This window comes from Canis lupus, chromosome 7, assembly GCF_048164855.1.
Source record: "Canis lupus baileyi chromosome 7, mCanLup2.hap1, whole genome shotgun sequence".
In the NCBI taxonomy this organism is placed as follows: domain Eukaryota; kingdom Metazoa; phylum Chordata; class Mammalia; order Carnivora; family Canidae; genus Canis; species Canis lupus.
In genome coordinates this window covers 4,118,626-4,138,486 of record NC_132844.1, presented here as the reverse complement: position 1 = coordinate 4,138,486, position 19,861 = coordinate 4,118,626, and positions in this window count along the sequence as shown.

The window sequence follows — 19,861 nt, the reverse complement described above, 5'->3', positions numbered from 1 at the left end:
TGGCTGGGCCATCTCGCCGGCCCTTGAGCCTCCGGACCCCATCTGCTCGGCGGTACGTGGTGCGTGGAAGGGAGGGGTGCAGGGTGGAGGTGTCTGATCCCACCACAGCCTGGTCGTAGGACTAAATCACAGGATTCGTTTGTAAACGGTAGAGCTCTCTCCGGGTGTAAACGTTACTGGCAATCCATTTGGGTCTCCCCACTGTAGCACCTCCAACATTTATTTCGGAAAATACTGAATTTGGGGAGCACATGAGGGGCTCAGCATTGGAGCGCCTGCCTCCGGCCCAGGGCATGATCCTGGAGTCCCGGGATCGAGTTCCGCATCAGGTTCCCTGCATGGAGCCTGCTTCTATCTCTATGTCTCTGCCTCTCTCTGTGTCTCTCATGAGTAAATAAATAAGATCTAAAAAAAAAAAAGAAAGAAAAAAAGAAAGAAAGAAAGAAAGAAAACATTGAATTTTGATTAATAGAACAAAATTGACTAAAAAATGGGTGATATGTGTTTACATTTTTTGACACCTGAACGTAGCCCCCTTAAACCTGTATCATGGAAAGGAGGGAACAGGTGGCCCCCAGGGAATCTGCACCTGTATAAAACGGCTACTCCCTCTGGTTTAGGCCACACATCCCAACTTATTATGAACATGCTGCGTGGTCTCAAAAACTGCGGGGGGAGCCGTCTCCTCCTTTCCAAGTTCTGAGTCTTATCCCTGACCCCTAACCCCACCCACATCCATCTGCCCTTTTGCCCACAGTGACTCCTGCCCCCTGAGTCCTCCCTGCCTGATGGCCCCGGGGAGTGTCCGATGCCGGGAAAAGGCAGAGAAGTCCTGACCTCTCTGAGGTCTTCTCAGGGAGCTGAACCTGCAAGGAACCGTCTTCACCAGCTCGGATGTACAAGCCTGTAAGTTTCTCCCTTAGGCTTTTGTGTCACAACAACTGCCTGCCCCAAGCGAAAAAGGAGGAGAGCCCGTCCGGTGGCACAGACCTTGGGTTCACAGGTGCCAGGCAGTGGGAGGGCTTGGTATCCTCGAAGGAAGGGGAGCTGGTTAGGGGGCGTTTGAGGATCAGCTTTGGAAAAAGGCACTGCAAAATTCAGTCATTAAAGTCATAAGTTTATTTTATTTTAAGATTTTATTTATTTATTCATGAGAGACAGAAAGAGAGAGAGAGAGGCAGAGACACAGGCAGAGGGAGAAGCAGGCTCCATGCAGGGAGCCCGATGTGGGACTCGATCCCGGGTCTCCAGGATCAAGCCCTGGGCCGAAGGTGGCTCTCAAGGGCTGGGCCACCCGGGCTGCCCAAAGTCACAAGTTTAGAACCATCCACCACCAGCCACCTGGGAAGCCTCTAAGGTCCTTTCATCCCCTGGGCCAGTGACAAGCGCCTAAGAGCACCAGGTCCCTCCAGGATTGGATCTTTGGGCTCAGCTCCTAAATATTCGTGAGCCCAGCCAGATGCTGGGTTCCTGCGGCTGCTGGTCACCGATTCAGGCCTGGGTCAAAGCGCTACATCTCCAAAGCTTTCCTCTTCTGATGAACTGCCTATGGCCTGACGAGCCGCGAAGCCTGCTTTATCTTGCATTGGTAAAAACTAGCTACTGGTAAATACTTGTTTTGCTGTACAAGAGCTTTTAAATTTTGCATCTAAATTCTGAGAGTCCCTGAGATGCTATCATTTGGAAACATGACTCTAAAAATACCAAATTATAAAGAAATTACAGCACAATGAGGATTTTAATCACTTCTTATGGCTTGCCATCAGGTTGACAAATACAAAAAAATTGCTCGAGTATTATTTTTTTAAAACATCCTGTAATTAGCCCTCTTGTTTTCCATCTTCTTGGAACAAGATGAGCTTTGCTGTGCATGTTGCTTAAGTATCCAGGAACATGTGAGAAGAGTGGTATCTTGTAGCCAAATACCCTTTCATTTCTTTGGTTTTTTATTTTTTTGAAGATTTTATATATTTATTCATGAGAGAGAAAGAGAGAGGCAGAGACACAGGCAGAGGGAGAAGCAGGGTCCTCCCAGGGAGCCCGACGTAGGATTCGATCCCAGGACCCTGGGGTCACAATCTGAGCCGAAGGCAGATGCCCAACCGCTGAGCCACCCAGGCATCCCCCCCCCTTTCATTTCTTTATTTAAAAAATCTTCATGATGGATTGCTACCTTCTTGAGCTTTCAGCAGTGTTTTCTTATGGAACTAAGTTTCTTAATGGTGATATAATCACAACGACACCTAAAGATGCCTCTAGAGCCCTCCACGGTTCATCTCTGACGGTCACAATTAGCAATGCACCGTGGGAGGGTCAGCTTCCCAGTGGGGGTGAGCCTAGGCCACCCTTCTTTCCCTTAATTGCCCAGTACGTCTCTTCCATTAATTCATTTTCTCTAGACCTTAATAAAATCAGATTTAGATATTCAACTGGAATGATTAATATTCCGGGAGGGTATGTAGTCACTGTAATTTTCAAGGTTGTAAAAAAGACTTTATTTTTAGATGGTTAGGTAAACACAGAGCAGTGAAACTATCTGCCATTGATGACATCAGACTTTGGGGAGGTCTCTGGTCGCAGTCTAATTTGAAAGTTACAGTTAGAATCTGATGAAATCACAGCGGGTGTTGCAAGAGACATCCTGGCTGAAATTTGAAGATTATTTCAAAACTGCTTGGTTAGTATCTTCTTTTAAATATATATTCCTAGGTACTGCTGACGAATTATAATTAGCATGGATACGTGGTCAGACCCTAAGTATCGTCTATGGCTTTTGTAAATGCTCATCCACTTCATAATTACTCCATGGAACTGCATGCCAGCCACGAACGTGGTCACCTTTAATCACCTTGGGCTCTGCTGAAGACTTAATTGCAAAGGAAAAGATGGGATTTTTCTTAACCACCTCCGTGGTCCCTCATAAGGTACATTGCTTTGTGGGATGCTGAGATTTCCACGCTGTTCATCTCAATTTAGGCTTGCCTCTCTGTGTGCTGCCTTCTCCCTCCCTTCCTTCCTTCCTTCCTTCCTTCCTTCCTTCCTTCCTTCCTTCCTTCCTTCCTTCCTTCCTTCCTTCCTTCACTTCTTTCTTCCTCTTTCTTCCTTTCTTTTCCTCATATCTCTATGTCAGACACTATTCTAGGTTCTAAAAGTAGGCAGAAGGGTCAGAAAACAGCTTATCCAAAGTTTTCAGTCCAAATCCACTCAACTGATCCAATTGGGCACAACTCAAGATGAGCTATATGTTACTGAGGCGGGGAGTTAGCGGCCAATCTGGTGAATTAAGTTTGTTCCTCTACAACTTCGACGTGGCACCATCAGCCAGCTACTTCATGTAATTGTGGGTGATCGCTATTGGCAATTGATTTAAAAAGGAAAGAAAAAACAACCTCTGGCATCTGGCGTCTGGGGATGTGATAATGTGATGTGCAAGGCTGTGCGAAGTCTGAGATACTGGAGAAACGTATAAAGTTTTCTGTTGCTATTCATCAACATTGAGGTGCTTTGGTTTTGGCTATTTCTTCTGACTCTGGATTCTTTTCAAAGACCAGTACAAGGGCAGCCCCGGTGGGCTCAGTGGTTTAGTGATGCCTTCAGCCCAGGGCGTGATCCTGGAGTCCCGGGATGGAGTCCCACGTCCGGCTCCCTGCATGGAGCCTGCTTCTCCCTCTGCCTGTGTCTCTGCCTCTCTCCCTCTCTGTGCCTCTCGTGAATAAATAAATAAAATATTTTTTTTTTTTTAAAGACCAGTACAGGGGCCACAGTTTTGGAAAGTAACATCCGGACACAAGTGGAGCTGCGGGAACAGAACCTGGCCGTGGTGCAACCTGACCTTTTCCCTTTCCTTCCTTCCTTGGACAATTATAGTTTCATCCGCGTATGCTTTCCTCAAAGATGCTATTTAAAGGGAAACTACATCTACTTGGCTCAAATCATCCCTGTGAAATTGACACTTCTATAGTATTTGGTTTCAATAAGACAAAAATAAACACAAATTATATCCATTTGACTTTTATTTTAAATCATCTGCAGAGATCCTAGTCTTTTAGAAACATAATTGTGCATCCGATAACAATCCAAGTCAGGAAGATTATAGGCATAATGTAGGGCAGGGCAATAAAATGAATGGGGAACACTGTCTATAATTGTAAATGGAAATGAAATCTTTAAAAACAGCTAAATGACTTCTGGCAGAGTTAAACCTTGGCTACGCCAAGTGAAGCGGATTGGTGATCTATCTGCATAGCCCGCTCTCCAGATCGTGTGTCTTGTTGCATATGGGGTTCTGACTGTGGACCGATCATCTCCTTCAATGATCTGTTTAGCTACTCTAGCGATCTACCCATCTACCTCATTTTCTGGCATTCTAATGTCTAGAAATATTAGTATATCTAGAATATAGACTGTTAGAATATAGACTGGGCTCCAAGCGACAGAGATCCAAAGTAACAGTGGGATAAATAAAGATAGTTTATTTCCCCAAGATGGCTAATGATGCTGTTCCGCTAAGTCATCAGTGTCCCCTCCTCCTGGGTAGTCTAAGGGTGACTCTTCTCCATGCCTGCATTCCAGCCAGCATGGGCAAAGGGCCTGCTGCGCCCCGCTAAGTGCATCTGGACGCGGGCACGCATCACTACGGCTCGTACACCAGCAGCTCTTACTGGATCACATGGTCTACAAGTGTCCACTCGGCTGCAAGGGACCTAGAAAATGTTGCCTCTATTTCGGTCAGCTATGTGCTCAGCTAAGTCATCAGGTCCTATTACTTGCGACGTAGGGGAGACTAGGTAATAGTGAGCAACCAGTGGTTTTTGACTAAATGTCACATCAAATGCCTCTGCATCGTCAAGACCAGTGCTCTGTGCCAGTGGTTCCTAAAGCCTGGTCTCCAGCCCAACAGTATCAGCATCACCTGGAACTTAATAAAAATTCGACTTCCCACCGTCTGTCCCCCTTCCCAAAGTTCCCGAATCAGAAGCTTGGGGTGGAGCCCAGCAATCTGGATTGTAACAAGCCTTCCAGGTGATTCTGAGGCCTGCTATAGTTTGAGAACCACTGGCCCACAGTGTGCTTTCCAAAAAGCCAGAGGGGAGGCTGGGAATTAGAGGAGATAAATCAGGGAGGAGAGGCCTGGAAATGGCCAGCTTCTGATCCTTGACTGCTCTGGTCCTTAAGAAGTCACCCCTCGTAAATCCCTCTTCCTGATCAGTGACCTGCATCCAGGGCCACGCCATATGGTGGGAAGATCATGGGATTATGGATGACCTTCCCCAAGAGCACACTTCATCTTTTTGTGACCTGTTTTCCTCTTATATAAAATGGGTTGGGTTGCAGAAAAAGAGCACGTGATCTTGACGATTGCTTCCAGTGCTATCTCTTCATGGCTCCACGTATTGCTCTGCTGGCTTGCTGGAGTCATGGTTTCGTCTTTTCCCACCAGCAGTGGAGATGATGCAGTCTGGGGCTTGACCACAAGGACCCCAGAGGCGGGTAGGTTTGGGTTGGAACCCAGGTGCCTCTGCTTACTAGCTGTGTGATCTTGGGCAAGCTGCTTAATTCCTCTGGATCTCAGTTGCCTCACTCATAAAATGATAATGAAGCTGACTCACTGGTCTGTTTTAGACGTGAAAGGAGACGTGCGCATGTGTGTAAGACACATAGCGTAGTGCCTGGTAAATGAAGTGAATGCTAAATATATGGCAGCCATTGCCGTAGTTAGGGACACACATCAAGTGAACCAACTGTTTCTTCACAGGTATCTCTCTTTATGTGGGGAATCATTGTCAAGTGATTCTTTTCTCTTTGTGGAGGTCTTACGCACCTCAGGAGCTAGAGACCAAACTGGTAACATAATTTTCTGGAAATCTGTGGCCTTCCTTACATAGAGAAGACACAGCACAACTAGTAAAGCAAACTTACACCTACAAGTCTCTCATGCATAGGATCTCCCTGGAGCCTCCTATTACAGGGAAAAGTAGGTTTCCTGCTGTTTTACAGCTAAGGACACAAAGCTCAGGAAGATTAGGGGGCTGAAACAAGGCCACCCGGCGAGTCAACGAGGAGCCTAGATTCAAGCACTCGTGTCTGACTTAGATGCCTCCACAGAAACCAGGGTTCAGTTCTACTGTGAGGACTCTGTTCCTTTCTGCGTCTCCCAAGAGCCATAAACTCTGTTCATTCCCTAGCCCTCACGTTAGCTTTGGATCTCAGCACCTAATCTGCACCGGGCACAGAGGAAGTGCCTAACAAATGTTTGTTGAGTGACAAAATGAATGAAAGCAGCTAAGCTGTCAGACTCCCACACTAGGGCTCTTTGCACTCCATGCAGGCCTTCTCTTTTCCAAGTGTTTGGAATCATGGCACAAGTTTTACAGAAAGAAAGGCTTCCTCTGCTGCCCTTGGAAACATGGCTCCGTCTGTTCATCACTACCACCCGTCGCTTGCCAGCACGGAATAGTAGATTTGGTCAAGCAGCAAAATTCTCCACTTGTGTTTCCTCCTCCTGCCTTCCTCTGGGACTCAACAACCTCAGCCTGTCTCTCATGGGCCTGGAGCTATTTTTGTAGACACTCTGCAGAGCAGATGTTCCTCAGAGGGCATCCGACTTTTCTTACTGTCATCTCTTTCACCCGAACAGCCAATTAGGTTGCTGGTGTCCCTCAACTCCAAAGATGGGGGAAGGGAAAAAGATGAGTCAATGTAATGGGAGAGTGCTGCCTCAGACATCATACGCTCCCCCTCCCCCTGGCACAGCCTCGGATTCCCCCTCCCCACTGTCAACATTGGCGTCTGTCAGCTGGTGGCCAGACACTTGAACAGACTTTGCCAATTAGAGAAGTCACACCTCCTGGTTGGCAGGCTCACTATTGTGCCTGGGCCCCCAGCAGGGAGCCATATGGCTTTCGGGGGGCAAAGGGTTTGCCGGAGAGGAACAAGGGAGTACCCCCCAGGGCAACTCCCATCAGGTGGAGGCCCCTCTGAGCGCTTCTCTCAGGTAAACATGCAAGATGAGCCGTCTTCCGTGGCAGGTTTAGTTTGGAGCCATTGTTTGCTCGTCTTCCAATCATGTTCATTCATGGGGAGGTGGCCCTGAATTTGTCTTGGCATCATTGAAGCCAATCTGTTGTTCTGTTGTTCTTTCTTCCTCTCCACCACCGCCCCTCCTCCGCAGCCCCTTCCTCAGTGCACTCAGAGTGTTGCCATGCTACCCTGAGTAAATGTGAAAATACAAGAAGGACGTCTGACAGCTGTGAAGAGTTTTTGCAAAGCCCTCTCACCTCCCCGGGGTAGTTGTGAACAAATTAGGTAAAGTAAGTAGTGACGCTTTCATTTTAGGGAGGAAGACACTGAGCTCCGGGAAGAATAAGTAGTTGGTCCACCACATGTTCATTCGAGAAGAAAGAAAACTGGACTGAGACTCTGGATTTTACTCCTGGTCGTCCACGGGCTGGCTAAGGACGGGCTGGAGGTCCAAGATCGCTCACTTAAAACTTTGACATCAACTTTCTCATCTGCAATTCAAGGGACAAAAAACCCCTGAGGTCTTGTCGGGCTCCGAGAGTCTTTACTTCCAAGGTCATTTAGTTTATAAGTGACCTAAATGAGATTAAACCACCATATGGCCATGCCTTGTCACAGAAATCGATCTTTAAGTGAGTTCATTTTTCCCTTTAATTTTAATGATGAAAAATTTCAAACACACACCAAAATAGAGAGAATAATATAATGAACCCTCATATGCCATAAACCAGCCCCAACCAGACCAACATTTTGTCCATCTTGTCTCCTCCGGCCTCCTTCTTCTCCTTCTCCTTCTCCTTCTCCTTCTCCTTCTCCTTCTCCTTCTCCTTCTCCTTCTCCTTCTTCTTCTTTATTTATTTATTCATGACAGACACACAGAGGCAGAGACAGGCAGAGGGAGAAGCGGGCTCCCTGCAGGGAATCTCATGGGGGACTCAATCCCAGGTCCCTGGGATCACACCCTGAGCTGAAGGCAGCCACTCAATCACTGAGCCACCCAGGCGGCCCTCCTCTAGCCCTTCTTTTAAAAATGATCTGCAAAAATAAAAATAAATAAAATAAAAATGACCTGCAGTATTTTAAAACCAAATCCCAGGTATGTTATTTCACCAGTACAAATTTTAGTGTCTCTAACCGGTAGAGATTAAAATCACAAAGACATCGGCACCATGCCTTTATGACACCTAACAAAATTCACCAACATTCTCAATAGCATGTATTACCCCTACCCTATTCAAATGTACTGATTTCCTCAAAGGTGTCTGATGTGGGGAAACAAAGGCAGAAGAGAAATTATTGAAATTCCTTACTATCCTTGGAAACAGGCAGAGTGACATCCTTTTGGGACGCAACTGCCTCCATATTGATACTTTGCTGAGGGCAAAAGGCAACCTTAGCCCGACCTCAAAGACCCTGTAAGTCTCCTTTAACATATAAAAATTCCTTTGGAAACTTCCTTTATCTCTAAACCCCCCAGATACATGTTGGCAATCATCCCCCAAGCACATGTCCCACTGATACACATCTGAAGGGCCTCATGACTATGGTTTTATTAGACGGTAATAAGTGACCTTTTCCCAATAGCTACTCCCCTTGAGGTCCTGGAAACCTCTCTTCCAAAATTCCTTAGAGACTTACGCTCTCCCTAACCAGGTATATAATGGGCCACTTCTCACCGGCACCCCCCCACACCCGGTGCAGCTCTTTCTGCCCACGGGTCCTGTCCCTCCCCCACCCCCCGCCCCGTGCTCTAATTTAATCACCTTTTGCACCAAAGACGTCCCAAGAATTCTTTCTTGGCCATTGGCTTCGAGCTCTAACATCTTTTCCTACCTCAGTGTCTTTATAATTGGTTCATCTAAATCGGGATGAATCCAAGTCCACATGTTGTGTCTGGTTGTTCTGTTTCTTTCAAGTCTCTATCATTTGCCCCTGTCCTTTTTTTTTTTTTTTTTTTTCTGGTGCTATTGATTTGTGACAGAAAACAAGTCATTTGTCCTGAAGAATATCCCATATTTTGGATTTAGCTAATTGCTTCTCTGTGGTGTCATTTTTTTTTTCTCTTTGGTGTCATTTAATGCATACCTCGGTCCTCTATTTCCTGTAAATGGGTAAGCAGGTCTGGAGCCTTCATTAGGTCCACATTCAATTTTTTAGCTTCCAAGTGGTGCCACGTACTTTCTGTTGCATGACATTTTGAGGCGGATAAAGTCTGATTGGCCATTGTTTTTTGGTGATTCTGAGACTGAGATTGATTACAGGGTTCAGGTATTATCAAGGAGATCTCTCCATTACAAATGAACTCATTTTTTATTTGCATTTTCCTTTAGCCTGCATATTAACAGATCCGTCAAATGTAGAAAAATGTATCTTGCCTTAATCCTACTCTCTTTCATCTTTCTCAGCCTTTTCCTATTTCCCATGGTAGATATTAATTTTCTTCCTCTCCTACCACTAAAATATTAAAGACAAATGAAAAGCAGGATACTTTAAAAAAAGAAAGAAAGAAAGAAAGAAAGAAAGAAAGAAAGAAAGAAAGAAAGAAAGAAAGAAAGAAAGAAAAATCTCAAACATGCACCCAGACATTTGATTTGGTGTAAGGACAATCTGCTACTCATTACAACAGTTTTGGTTACAAATGAATTTCACGTTGCTGTTTTGTAAGCCTCTCGGTGGAAATTCTGGAGAGTAATTGAGAATTTATACTTAGGTAAATTATGTAAATGAAAGGCCTGGAGAAAATGATAAATAGCACTCTTAGGAATGCATCTAAGGTTTTTTTTTTCTTTTTTCTTTTCCAGTTAGGGTTTTTAAAAAGGCCTTTTTGCTCAGCAGGCACGCTTCTGCTTTTGTTTCTTTTCCACACAAGGCAGGAGGGCTCCTCAGGGTGCAGCAGTCTGGAGGCAGGCGGGGTGGGGGGTGTGGGGGGAGCACCGGGGAACCCTGCTGGTCTCCCCCCGCCCCCCCCCCCCCGCCCCTTGGCATCACACACCTACTAAATGGCATCTGAGTGGCATCTGTCACTTGGGCATTGTCGTGAGATCGGGGACGCCGAGACAGGTCGCTGGGCACGTGCCCTTAGAGAGAAAGCAGTGGGAGCCTGTCAGCGTGGTTTCTAGCCCTCTGTAATTACAAGGGGTCCCCCGTGCATCCCACACGGTCGCACCCCTCCCGCAAGGCGACTTTTTAAAGAAAGTCTGTTACGATAATAGATAAAGTTGGCTTTTAAAATATAATAGTGTCCTTCGTGCGGTCCTGCCCATCTGGTTGCCTACCTGTGGGCCCTTTCTTTCCCCCCTTCCTCCTCCCTCTTTGCCTGTTCGCTTGTAAGCTGCAGCTCGGCGCCTCACACCTGCTGCCTGACTCTGAGCCCGCTGTCTTCCTTACAGACCTGTGAACCATCCCTACCTGCGGATGAGTCCTTAGGATGGGGGCCGAGGAGTCTTTGAAGGCCCCTAAACCGTGGGCACCTTGCAAGGGCGCTGCTCTCTCCTCTTTACTTTGCCCAGACTTTGGAGTTTAAAACTTTTTGGAGGCTCCCCCTTGCTCCTGGCGTAGCACAGACTCTTGAAAGCGCTCCCGAGCTCTGCAGCACCCCCTCCGCTCTCCCCATCCTGGACTCTCTCAGTGCAGGCCTGCACACATCCTCAACGTTCATTTGGACGCTCAGCGAGCTCTGCTTTCTGACCTCCTGCCTTTGCACGTGCTGTGTCCTTGGCCTAGGACATTGTGCTTCGCCTCCCCCGCCTGGCTTGACTAATGCAACCCCAACGCTCATGTTTCCCTGTGGATATTGCTTCATCTGGGAAGCGTTCCCTACTCTCCAAAAACTGTAGGGTGCTATCAAAGAGCCCTCAACACCCACCATGTAATTTTTTGTTAGCTTATCGTTTTTCCACTAAACTTGTGAGTTTTTGAGGGTGGGAATCATTGCTGAGGCATCTGTCTCTGTAGTTCAATTTCCTGGCTCAGCATATCGCACGTAGTTGGGTTCAATTTACTTGTTGCATGGATGAATGAAGTACTGAATGCCGCCTCGACTTTCTCTCTTGGGGGAATTGGTATCTTCCTCCTCCAACTTATTTCTCATACTTTAGACAGATCATCTCTGTGCACCGTCTCGTCTCGTTTCCTCTTGTAGGTACTTCAGCACCTCATTGCGTGTGGTCTTGTTCTCTAATGTGTGTTTCTTGTCATTATTCTGGGTCTCAGAGTAAGTAGACCAGGGACTCCACCCCTATTGGACCAGTTCTGTAAAGCTAGGTAACGAATTACCCCCAAACTCAGCCTCTTGAAACAACAAACATTGTCTCATACGGTGTCGGGGGTTAGGGATCCAGGAGCTCCGTAGCTAAGTGGTTCTGGGTCAGGTGGTTCTGGTTCAGATCTCTCACGAGGCTGCAGGCAGTCAAGGTGTTGCCCAGGACTGTCGTCTAGGAAGGCTCGACGGGGGCTCCCAAGCTGGCCACTCTCCCAGCTGGGGACTGGGGACCTCAGCTCCTTACCATGTGGACCTCTCCACAGGGTTCCTCAGTGTCCTCACACCATGCCAGCTGGCTTCCCCCAGGGAGACTGATCCAGAGGGAGAGAACACAGGAAGTTCCAGTGCCTGTGTGACCGAGTCTCCAACGGCTTACACCATCACTTTTGCTTTTGTTTCTTGTTTTGTTAGAAATGAGTCACCAAATCCGGCCCAGACTGAAGAGGAAGGGAATTGTGATGTGAGAATATGGTCCTTATGGTTTCAGTGCTTTTTGAAAGTTCTTGAGACTTCTTTAATGGCCCATTGTGTCATCTGTTTGGTAACTCCTCCTGCGGGCTTGAAGGACAGCTGTTGGGTCCAGTGTTCTACACATGAGTCCCCCAGTTGCTTGTTCAAATCTTCTGCAGCTTTACTGATGCTTGTTTTTTTGCTTGATCTATGATTACTGACTCTTTTTTTTTAAAATATTTTTTATTTATTTATTTATGATAGTCACACAGAGAGAGAGAGAGAGGCAGAGACACAGGCAGAGGGAGAAGCAGGCTCCATGCACCGGGAGCACGACGTGGGATTCGATCCCGGGTCTCCAGGATCGCGCCCTGGGCCAAAGGCAGGCACCAAACCGCTGCGCCACCCAGGGATCCCGATTACTGACTCTTTTATCATGACTGTAAAATGTATCTATTTTCCTATGTCATTTTATCCATTTTTCTTTCTAAACTTTGAGATGCTATTAGGCACAAAAACATTTAGAATTATTACATTTTCCGGGTGAATTTAACCTTCTTCCTGCATATAGGAAAACATCTTTTTGCCTTAAAGTGTATTTTGGTGAGATTCATAGCATAGCTTTCTTTTGATTAGTATTTACCTGATATACATTTTTCATTTCCTTTTTTAAAAAGATTTTATTTATTTATGAGAAAGAGAGAGAGAGAAAGAGAGAGGGGATGGGCAGAGGGAGAAGTAGACTCCACACTGAGCAGGGAGCCAGATATGGGACTTGATCCCAGGACCCTGAGATCATGATCTGAGCCGAAGGCAGTAACTGACTGAGACACCCAGGAGCTCCACATTTTTCATTTCTTTGAGCTTTTTTATATTCTTATAATTTAGAGGTATTTCTGGTTAGAAGTATGTAAGTGGATTTAAAAAATTGGTTTCCTACCTTTATCTTTTTATTGGAAATTTTAGTCCAATAGTATAATTTTTGATATATTTGGACTTAGTATTAACCTTATTTTATACTTTATGGTATCTCACTTTCTCCATGTTCCCCCATCCCCACCCCTCCTTTCTTGCCTTCTTTTGGATTGATTACTTTTTCTGATTTCACTTTTATTAATTCTGAAACTCAGCTAGCACTCCTCAAATATGGCCTTTGTCCCAACATTCTCTCTTTCTCTTGCATTAGCATTCTGATTAGATGTATATAGGCATTCTCACTATATTTTCCATACTCAACCTCTTTTCTTCATTTTCCTTCTCTCTGTATCTTTGTGCTTCATTCTAGATAATTTCTTCAGTTTCCACTTCTCTAATTTTCTCTTCAACTGTGTCTTTTTTGTTGTTACACCTCTTCATCGAGTTAATCATTTTAGTTATTATCTTTTTCACTCCTAGAAATTCTATTTTTTTGTTCAAAAATCTGCTTGGTTATTTTAAAAGCCTCTTGCTTCAGCTTCAGCCTAAGGATTTTCAGACTAACTTGGTAGTACGAACTGGGGTTAAAAATTTGAGGTGAAAATCAGAGTGCAGTATGGATTTGCAGGGACTATTTCCTCCATTTTACTCAGAGCTCAATTACTCAGAAGTGATTTCCCTCTCAGTGTCCTGTATCAGGCATGAGCATGTTTCTGATTTCTCCAAAGACTTCCAGGCCATTGGAATTAATGCTCAGGTTGACTGATTTAACAGAAAAAAAAAAAAAAAGAAGAAGAAGAAAAGAAAAAAGAAAAAAAAAAGATTAACTTACAAAACATTCAAAAAACAAGAACAATACACCAGCCAGGTTACGATAATAACAAGGCATTTACTGAAATGAAATAAAGTTTTGCATACACGTGTCTACACACACATGTAGACGCAATGCAGCAATTGTATATGGCCAATAATGATAATCAGGAAGATTAAAAAATTTTTTTGTTTTCAAAAGAAAGCTGCCAGCAGCCATCGCAGTGATGGAATTTCTCTTAAATGAGTAAGAATGACATGACAAGGCTTGTTTTAGATAAGGGGCTCAACAAATGAGAAATCATAAAGTAAATGATTCTGACACCTCAGGCTTTTTATAACGTGGCTGTCTCTAGGGCAGAGTCTATTCCTGTTTTGATTCATTCTTTTTTTAGATTTGCAAACCTGAGCACCGCATGTGATTTGAGTGGAGCTGAACGTCATAGAGTACAGAGGTCATCATGTTGACCTCGGGGGAGACCATTCAGGAAGTCTGCATTTAGCAGAGGCAGGGGTGCCCAACCCGGCCTTGAGCTGTAGCACCCCTGTGAGAGCCCAGGTATGATCCCAGGTGGGATCCAAGGATACGTTAGCAAGCTCTTCATTAACCTTTCTTGTGTGTGTATTTCTCACGGTTACAGCAATTTTGTTTTCTCAGCCTGGAAAGAACTGCTCATTGGGCTGATTTGTCCATCAGTCCTTTCCTTTGTGAGCAAACAAGTGCCCTGATGTCATTGACAGGGACATTGGGATATATATTTTTGAGTGTTTATCATGTCTCAAGCACTGTTCTAAGTGCTTTGCTTGCATTAACTCAGAGATATGGTTTCCTATCTAGGTGGTGATAGGAAAAAGCTAGGTTTATCTAGGGTCTTCCAAAAGAGGCTGAGAATCAAAACCTTAGCCCGCTTTCATATATATTACTCTTCCCACTGCAAGTAAATGACACTCCTTAGGGAGGAAGTTATGGACTTGGAGAACTTTGGCGCATATATGTGTGTGTCTATTTATATACACATAGCTATTAATGCATGACAACTGTAGTAGATGAGAACCATAGGCCAAATATTCATTAACAGCTATAAAAGTTTTTAAAAAAACCGCATAATAGCAAACACCCCTCAAATTCACTCGGGAACCTATTTGAACCGAATAGGAATTATCTTTGTCTCTTCCATTTTTTTTTTTTTTTAAGGCAACTGTGTCATCCACCTGTGATTTAAGTTTGAAGGTTTCTGGGTTTGATTCTTTGCCCTCCCATTGGAATATTTATTTTATTAAGCACCTACAGTACTGTCTACATATTAGGTGCTCTTCTACCTTTCTTTATTAGCTCTTAGGAAATACTTTAATCCTCATAACAGTCCTGTGAGAAGGCACGACTCCTCATTTTATTGATGAGGAACTAAGCTGCAGAAAAGTTAAGCAGCTTCCTAAGGTCACTTGATGAGAAGGACAGAACCTAGGAAGCCTGGCTCCAATCCCCACGCCTTCATCTCCTCGTCATGTCACCTCTCCCATCTGTTCAGGTCAAGAAGTCAGAGCAGGCAACTCTGCAAGTTTATTGGAATTCATAGGGAAATGAGCCCTGACATCTCACTGGTTTTGATGGGGGAAGAAACCCTTCTCTCTTTTTACACTGGTAAGTTCTTGTCCTCTTCATTTAATGTGTGTGTCAGTCCCTAGTTCACATTAACGAGTGAACCGTGCTCTGCACCAGACAGCAGAAGGCCCATTAGAGGCAATTGGCTTCACATGGATGCAGCCTCCCCGATCTCAACAATCCCTTTACTCAGCCCCTCTCTGCTGGCCCACCAGCCTGCACCTTACACCTCTCAGCAATGTTACCACGAAGCATCCTCCAGGAGCTGGTTGATGTCGCTTTCAACAGTGATGGTGATAATCTTCTCTTCTCCTTCCATCTCTTTGTTCCTCCATTATTTGGTCTTAAAAATGGTATTTACATGTCCAGCTGAGATACGACCTTCTGTGTCTTTACCTGCTTCTTGACTACTGTAACAGGAGGGAGACAGACTCCTCTGAGATGGCCACAAAGATTCCAGGGCTACAGTCCACAGATCTTTCATCATTTAGTGTAGATTCTTCCATTTATCAGTCAAGAGGGTTCCTATTAAGTTGATTTAACACCATGTATGCCCAGGTGGTGGGAAAGAGTGCCTCTTGGTAGATGGTAGAAGGAAATCTTCCCTAATTTTTAAAAAAGATCTTATTTATCAGAGAGAGAAAGAGAGAAAGCACAAGCAGAGGGCAGGGGCAGAGGGAGAAGCAGACTTCCTCTGAGCTTCTCTCAGAAGCTGAGCAGGGAGCCTGATGCCAGGCACGATCCCAGGACCTTGAGATCGTGAGCTAATCCAAAGGCAGACGCTTAACTGATTCAGTCACCCAGGTCCCCCCTTCCCTAATCCTTAATGCAAGCCTATTCAGACCAAAGACTTTTTTTCCCTCCATATAGTGCCAACCCTGGGAGATACCTTAGAGATGACCAGAATGAGGCCTTGCTGTGAACAGCAAAGAAGCTGATGTCCAAAGAGGGCAGAGGACTCAGCCAAGGAACACAAAGTTAGCAGCATACCTGGAAGTGTTGGGTATCTTCTGTTCACCCTTCCAGATGCATCATCCACCCTCGTCCACCCTGCTCCCAGCCCAGGAAGACCCGTGACACTATATTAGCAGACACCCTCACTCCTTGGCCTGGCCATTGGAGACCTGGCAGGAGATCAGGAGAGGATGCAGGATGAGGTTAGATTTTTATTTCCTTCCCCTCGCCCTGTAAGTTTGCCTCCAACAGACTGTATGCCTCCCCTGAAGACGCAGCTCCTCCCAAGGTGGCCTGCACTCTCCGCAGGTTATTATCTCTGTCCTTGGACGCTGCTTCTGCATGTCCTCACCCTCCACATGTAGTTTTCCTCTATCTCCTCAGAGTTTTTTTTGTTTTTTTTTTTTTTGCGTTGTGCGTACCTACCATATTTTTTGTTGCCACTTCGGTATTTTCACGCATATTTCCCGTTCCTCCGACATAACTTCTACTTCTATTTCGTAGGCCTCACGCCTCACTTGCAAACGCTCCCCAATTTATCCTCTGACTGTCAACTTGAGAACAGGTAGGACTTCTCCATCGTGGAGGCTGGGACTGCATCCGTCTTGGTCCTGGTTGCTGACACAGCCTGGGCGCACAGCACGGATGGACGTGAGCGAATCAGTGTTTGTCTCCTTGCAGGGAAGCTGGACACAGAGTAGAACCACAAAATATGTCTATTAAATGAAAGAATTGTTCTCTGAATGCCTTCAGCATTCAGATGCCACCAGTAGTTGAATGACTTTGAGGAAATTACATCTCTGTGGCTTTTGCAGCTCTACAGAAAGATAAGTCATATCCAATCCTGTGCTTTCCTCTTAGGGATGATGAGAGAATTTCAATGAATTACTTGATGCGAATGGAATGCCTTGAGGTTCTTGGAAGAGAAAGAATCTATTTTTCAGAAGAGATAGTATCTACTAAGAATGCTGTGTTGGAGAAGGAAATGTTTGTCAAATTGTGTATTTTATATTAAGGTGACATAATGTAAGTAAAGGACTCGTCCCGTGGCACAGAGCAAACACTTAATAAACACCTGCTGTAATTTTTAGTGAATGTTTTGTAAAATTCGACCCTAACATCGGTAATGCATTAACAATTCTTTGTCTTTATATTATTGAACTGTACCTATCTGTAGTGTTACATGCTCATCGTAGTATCGTTATATTAATAATAATCCCATAAAAGTAATTCATGTGGATAAGTAGGTATGTGGGTGGCTGTGGGGTGATGAGAATGAGATTTATGGTAGGTGATGTAGTGGATACAAAAGGGGAAAATAGGTTGTCAAGTAGCCATTCAGGGAACGTGGCAACTTGTATGTCTTCTGAGGTTTTTGAAATTACAAAGAAAATCCTTGTTATAAAAGCAGTATCTAGGGATCCCTGGGTGGCGCAGCAGTTTGGCGCTTGCCTTTGGCCCGGGGCGCGATCCTGGAGACCCGGGATCGAGTCCCACGTCGGGCTCCCAGTGCATGGAGCCTGCTTCTCCCTCTGCCTGTGTCTCTGCCTCTCTCTCTCCATCTCTCTGTGTGTGTGTGACTATCATAAATAAATAAAAATTTAAAAAAATAAAAGCAGTATCTATTATAGCAGAATTAAAATATCTAGATGAATATAGAAAAATAAAGAGAGGTAACATTCCTAAACCCCCCTTCTAGGGAACATCTGTTGGTTTTACCTTTCCCCCTGCTTCTTCCTGTGGGGCACAGCGGCTTTCCCAGGGCGTGCAGGATCACTGAAACTGCAAAGTGTGATGCCTCGTGATCTAGTCCACATCAAGCAGACTCTCTGGAGATCTCCATCTGAGTGGGTTGAAAACAGAGGGACACACACACACACACACACACACACACACAAGGATCAAGTTGCCTTTTTACCAATGGCATAGCTTAGCAGGGACTGTCCTCTCATTTCTATGACCTGGTGCCTGTCCTACCCAAAGCCTGGTTGTTCAGCTTTTCCTTCCTTTCCCTGAGTTACTGCAGCTCTTCCCAGTAAAGTCTTCCCCTTCTACCAAGTTTACCAGAGTTGATTTCTATTTGATTCCAAACTGGTCTATCTGCCTAAAGACAATTACCTTAATATCTTGGTTTAAACACTTGCACCCTTGCTTTCTATAAATTAGGGTATCGGGCAGCCTGGGTGGCTCAGCGGTTTAGTGCTGCCTTCCGCCCAGGGCATGACCCCGGGGTCCTGGGTTCGAGTCCCAAATTGGGCTCCCTGAGTGGAGCCTGCTTCTCCCTCTGCCTGTGTCTCTGCCTCTCTCTCCCTGTGTCTCTCATGAATAAATAAATAAAATCTTTTTTAAAAACATAAATAAATTAGGGTATCTTATTAGCAAAAGGGATTCACATGCATGATACTGAATCGCATCTCATGTCAGCAAATAGAATTTCTCTACAGCTTCTTGATGAATACATCACACCCCATCATATATGCTGTATCGTAACTAACTGACTTCCTGTGAGACACTAAGGTGCTCTCAACATTTCAGTATAAGAAATAGCTAAAATTGTGCACACATGCATGTTTATTTCTTTAGGATAGATCCCCAGATGTGTTCAGCCAAAAGATAGGGGCATTTTAGAATCTTTAGATAAAAACTGTCTAATTAGGAGCACCTGGGTGGCTCAGTCGGTTAAGCATCTGACTCTTGATTTCAGCTGGGGTCATGATCTCAGGATCATGAGCTTGAGCCCCGCATTGGGCTCTGCACTGGGAGTGGAGCCTATTTAAGATTTTCCCTCTGTCCCTCTCTCTCTAAAACAAACAAACAAACAAACTGTCTGATTAGACCTTTCTGGAGGTATGTTGCCTGCCAAGGTATATTCGGATGACTCTAATTCAGATCTTTCTTGACTTATGACAGGGTTACATCCCAATGAACCCATTGTAAATGGAAAATATTATAAGTCAAAAGTGCATTTAATACATGTAAGCCACCAAACATAGCTTAGTGTAGCCTACCTTAAACGTGTTCAGAGGGACACCTGTGGGGCTCAGGGGTTGAGTGTCTGCCTTTAGCTCAGGGCGTGACCCTGGGGTCCTGGGATCGAGTCCCACATCGGGCTCCCCGCAGGGTGCCTGCTTCTCCCTCTGTCTGTGTCTCTGCCTTTCTCTCTGTGTGTCTCATGAATAAATAAATAGCATCTTTAAAAAAAACAACAAAATGTGTTCATAACACTTTAATTGGCCTACAGTTGGGCAAAACCATCAAACACAAAGCTTATTTCATAAGAGTGTTGACTATCATGTAATTTTTTTGAATACTGGAAGTGAAATACAGAATAGCAGTACGGGTACAGACGGTTGTGAGAATACTGCTTGTTCACCCCCTGCCCACGTGTTGTCTGGGAGCTGCAGCTCACTGACTGCCCAGCATCACGAGCAGGGATGGCACCACGTACCGCTAGCCTGAGAAAAGATCAAAATTCAAAATTTCAAGTATGGTTTCTACTGAATATGTGTTAGTTTTGCACTATCGTAAAACCAAAAAATTGTAGGTAGAACCATCACGAGTCGGGGACTGTGAAGACAACGTGTGTTTTCCTACCATGATGCTCTCAGCAGCACCACAGCGCCCAGGACGTGAGGCACACACATCGCTTAGGGAGCAATAGCCATCTGTGGAGTACTTGCTATGTGCCGGAAACTGGTATGCATAGTAACTAATTATGCCAACTATTATCTGCAGAGAAGTGAAATGACTCCCCCAAAGCTCTCCGGCTGGTAAAGCCCCAGGGCAGGGTCTGAAGATCTGCAACCCAGCTCAGGGGCCATGCTGCTCACCGCAGAAATCTTCAGTGG